The sequence below is a fragment of the Schistocerca cancellata genome, unplaced genomic scaffold, assembly GCF_023864275.1.
Source record: "Schistocerca cancellata isolate TAMUIC-IGC-003103 unplaced genomic scaffold, iqSchCanc2.1 HiC_scaffold_159, whole genome shotgun sequence".
Classification (NCBI taxonomy): domain Eukaryota; kingdom Metazoa; phylum Arthropoda; class Insecta; order Orthoptera; family Acrididae; genus Schistocerca; species Schistocerca cancellata.
In genome coordinates, this window is record NW_026046198.1 from 501 (window position 1) to 5,000 (window position 4,500).

General features: G+C 58.4%; 3 non-coding genes across 3 annotated transcripts in view; all 3 read left to right on the top strand.

Annotated features, from left to right (window-relative positions):
• Positions 1-650: 650 nt before the first annotated feature.
• On the top strand, positions 651-2,561 carry LOC126112353 (small subunit ribosomal RNA). The gene has a single exon (XR_007524405.1). It is a non-coding gene; the product is annotated as a small subunit ribosomal RNA (ribosomal RNA).
• Positions 2,562-2,913: 352 nt separating this feature from the next.
• Positions 2,914-3,068, top strand: LOC126112347 (5.8S ribosomal RNA). The gene has a single exon (XR_007524400.1). It is a non-coding gene; the product is annotated as a 5.8S ribosomal RNA (ribosomal RNA).
• A 188-nt stretch (positions 3,069-3,256) lies between these two features.
• LOC126112349 (large subunit ribosomal RNA) overlaps positions 3,257-4,500 on the top strand; it is a 4,221-nt gene continuing 2,977 nt past the window's right edge. The window contains exon 1 of the ribosomal RNA XR_007524402.1: positions 3,257-4,500. This exon is cut by the window's right edge and continues 2,977 nt beyond it. This is a non-coding gene — a ribosomal RNA (large subunit ribosomal RNA).

The window sequence follows — 4,500 nt, forward strand, 5'->3', positions numbered from 1 at the left end:
GCGCAGCTGCGCGCCGGGGCACCCTGCGCGCGGCGCCGTGCAGCCAAAGTGGGTCCTCGCCGGCCCGGTGCGAAGCGCGGTGGACATCTGCAGTGTGCTGGTCCGATTGAGGACTGTGTGCGTTGAGGATGCGCCGCCGCCCGGCACTCGGCGCCGCGACGCCGTCTGCTGCTCGGTCGCCCCAGCGGTTCTCGCTGGTGGTTTGTATCGCAGTTGTGCAGACGTGTTGGCACGTGCGCTGTGCTGGGAGAGTTCGCTTCGGCACCCACGTGGGGCCTTTGCCCTTCTGTGGCGCTGGCGTTGGAGCTGCCGGTCACCGTAGGTGGCGCGTGTTGTCTCCCGCCGGCAATGCCACGACAGCACGCTCCCGGGCCTCTGTCGGCAGCGGCAAGCTCAGTTGGGAGCACGGGTGGTCGCACCTAAAGCGTCTACTCGCCTAACTCCGGGCGATTGCGCCTCTCTCGAACCCGACCAAGTACTTAGGACGGCGCTGCGCGCCGCCGGGACCTGAGAGGGTTTCGAGGTGTATTGTGCAGGGGAGCTCAGCCTCCTCCTGTTTGCAGAATAATTGAGCGGACGCTTGCGTGTTCGCGCGGGCCCCCCGGGACACACTCCCGGGCGGCCGGCTGCTCAGCTCTAGTTGACGCAGCTCCCTGGTTGATCCTGCCAGTAGTCATATGCTTGTCTCAAAGATTAAGCCATGCATGTCTCAGTACAAGCCGCATTAAGGTGAAACCGCGAATGGCTCATTAAATCAGTTATGGTTCCTTAGATCGTACCCACGTTACTTGGATAACTGTGGTAATTCTAGAGCTAATACATGCAAACAGAGTCCCGACCAGAGATGGAAGGGACGCTTTTATTAGATCAAAACCAATCGGTCGGCTCGTCCGGTCCGTTTGCCTTGGTGACTCTGAATAACTTTGGGCTGATCGCACGGTCCTCGTACCGGCGACGCATCTTTCAAATGTCTGCCTTATCAACTGTCGATGGTAGGTTCTGCGCCTACCATGGTTGTAACGGGTAACGGGGAATCAGGGTTCGATTCCGGAGAGGGAGCCTGAGAAACGGCTACCACATCCAAGGAAGGCAGCAGGCGCGCAAATTACCCACTCCCGGCACGGGGAGGTAGTGACGAAAAATAACGATACGGGACTCATCCGAGGCCCCGTAATCGGAATGAGTACACTTTAAATCCTTTAACGAGTATCTATTGGAGGGCAAGTCTGGTGCCAGCAGCCGCGGTAATTCCAGCTCCAATAGCGTATATTAAAGTTGTTGCGGTTAAAAAGCTCGTAGTTGGATTTGTGTCCCACGCTGTTGGTTCACCGCCCGTCGGTGTTTAACTGGCATGTATCGTGGGACGTCCTGCCGGTGGGGCGAGCCGAAGGCGTGCGACCGCCTCGTGCGTGTTCGTGCGTCCCGAGGCGGACCCCGTTGAAATCCTACCAAGGTGCTCTTTATTGAGTGTCTGGGTGGGCCGGCACGTTTACTTTGAACAAATTAGAGTGCTTAAAGCAGGCAAGCCCGCCTGAATACTGTGTGCATGGAATAATGGAATAGGACCTCGGTTCTATTTTGTTGGTTTTCGGAACCCGAGGTAATGATTAATAGGGACAGGCGGGGGCATTCGTATTGCGACGTTAGAGGTGAAATTCTTGGATCGTCGCAAGACGAACAGAAGCGAAAGCATTTGCCAAGTATGTTTTCATTAATCAAGAACGAAAGTTAGAGGTTCGAAGGCGATCAGATACCGCCCTAGTTCTAACCATAAACGATGCCAGCCAGCGATCCGCCGCAGTTCCTCCGATGACTCGGCGCGGGCAGCCTCCGGGAAACCAAAGCTTTTGGGTTCCGGGGGAAGTATGGTTGCAAAGCTGAAACTTAAAGGAATTGACGGAAGGGCACCACCAGGAGTGGAGCCTGCGGCTTAATTTGACTCAACACGGGAAACCTCACCAGGCCCGGACACCGGAAGGATTGACAGATTGATAGCTCTTTCTTGATTCGGTGGGTGGTGGTGCATGGCCGTTCTTAGTTGGTGGAGCGATTTGTCTGGTTAATTCCGATAACGAACGAGACTCTAGCCTGCTAACTAGTCGCGTGACATCCTTCGTGCTGTCAGCGATTACTTTTCTTCTTAGAGGGACAGGCGGCTTCTAGCCGCACGAGATTGAGCAATAACAGGTCTGTGATGCCCTTAGATGTTCTGGGCCGCACGCGCGCTACACTGAAGGAATCAGCGTGTCTTCCTAGGCCGAAAGGTCGGGGTAACCCGCTGAACCTCCTTCGTGCTAGGGATTGGGGCTTGCAATTGTTCCCCATGAACGAGGAATTCCCAGTAAGCGCGAGTCATAAGCTCGCGTTGATTACGTCCCTGCCCTTTGTACACACCGCCCGTCGCTACTACCGATTGAATGATTTAGTGAGGTCTTCGGACTGGTACGCGGCATCGACTCTGTCGTTGCCGATGCTACCGGAAAGATGACCAAACTTGATCATTTAGAGGAAGTAAAAGTCGTAACAAGGTTTCCGTAGGTGAACCTGCGGAAGGATCATTACCGACTAGACTGCATGTCTTTCGATGTGCGTGTCGTGTCGCGCAACACGCTACCTGTACGGCAGCAGCCGTGCGCCGCGTGCGGAACCACGCGTGCCTCTCAAAACTAACTGAAAAATGTTGTGTGGTACGAGCGCTGAAGCTCTGGAGCGGCTGGCCTGCGGCACCTGGCGCCTGGCGCCGGTTTTGAATGACTTTCGCCCGAGTGCCTGTCCGCTCCGGTGTGGAGCCGTACGAACGCCCATCGGCCGTGAGGCCGTTGGACACAGAACGCTGGAACAGGGGCCGTCAAACGCCTCAGTCCCGCCTATGCAACTGTTTTGAAAGAGACAGTGGAAACTAACAGAAAAGATCACCCAGGACGGTGGATCACTCGGCTCGTGGGTCGATGAAGAACGCAGCAAATTGCGCGTCGACATGTGAACTGCAGGACACATGAACATCGACGTTTCGAACGCACATTGCGGTCCATGGATTCCGTTCCCGGGCCACGTCTGGCTGAGGGTCGGCTACGTATACTGAAGCGCGCGGCGTTTGTCCCGCTTCGGAGACCTGGGAGTGTCGTGGCCGCCTGTGGGGCCGGCCGCGTCTCCTCAAACGTGCGATGCGCGCCCGTCGCCTGGCGGTTCGCATACCGGTACTTTCTCGGTAGCGTGCACAGCCGGCTGGCGGTGTGGCGTGCGACACCTCGTACAACGACCTCAGAGCAGGCGAGACTACCCGCTGAATTTAAGCATATTACTAAGCGGAGAAAAGAAACTAACAAGGATTCCCCCAGTAGCGGCGAGCGAACAGGGAAGAGTCCAGCACCGAACCCCGCAGGCTGCCGCCTGTCGTGGCATGTGGTGTTTGGGAGGGTCCACTACCCCGACGCCTCGCGCCGAGCCCAAGTCCAACTTGAATGAGGCCACGGCCCGTAGAGGGTGCCAGGCCCGTAGCGGCCGGTGCGAGCGTCGGCGGGACCTCTCCTTCGAGTCGGGTTGCTTGAGAGTGCAGCTCCAAGTGGGTGGTAAACTCCATCTGAGACTAAATATGACCACGAGACCGATAGCGAACAAGTACCGTGAGGGAAAGTTGAAAAGAACTTTGAAGAGAGAGTTCAAAAGTACGTGAAACCGTTCTGGGGTAAACGTGAGAAGTCCGAAAGGTCGAACGGGTGAGATTCACGCCCATCCGGCCACTGGCTCCCGCCCTCGGCAGATGGGGCCGGCCGCCCGCGCGGAGCAATCCGCGGCGGGGTCGTGTCCGGTTGCCTTTCCACTCGCCGCGGGGTGGGGCCGTTCCGGTGTGCGGTGGGCCGCACTTCTCCCCTAGTAGGACGTCGCGACCCGCTGGGTGCCGGCCTACGGCCCGGGTGCGCAGCCTGTCCTTCCGCGGGCCTCGGTTCGCGTCTGTTGGGCAGAGCCCCGGTGTCCTGGCTGGCTGCTCGGCGGTATATCTGGAGGAGTCGATTCGCCCCTTTGGGCGCTCGGGCTCCCGGCAAGCGCGCGCGGTTCTTCCCGGATGACGGACCTACCTGGCCCGGCCCCGGACCCGCGCCGCTGTTGGCTCGGGATGCTCTCGGGCGGAATAATCGCTCCCGTCAGCGGCGCTTCAGCTTTGGACAATTTCACGACCCGTCTTGAAACACGGACCAAGGAGTCTAACATGTGCGCGAGTCATTGGGCTGTACGAAACCTAAAGGCGTAATGAAAGTGAAGGTCTCGCCTTGCGCGGGCCGAGGGAGGATGGGGCTTCCCCGCCCTTCACGGGGCGGCGGCCTCCGCACTCCCGGGGCGTCTCGTCCTCATTGCGAGGTGAGGCGCACCTAGAGCGTACACGTTGGGACCCGAAAGATGGTGAACTATGCCTGGCCAGGACGAAGTCAGGGGAAACCCTGATGGAGGTCCGTAGCGATTCTGACGTGCAAATCGATCGTCGGAGCTGGGTATAGGGGCGAA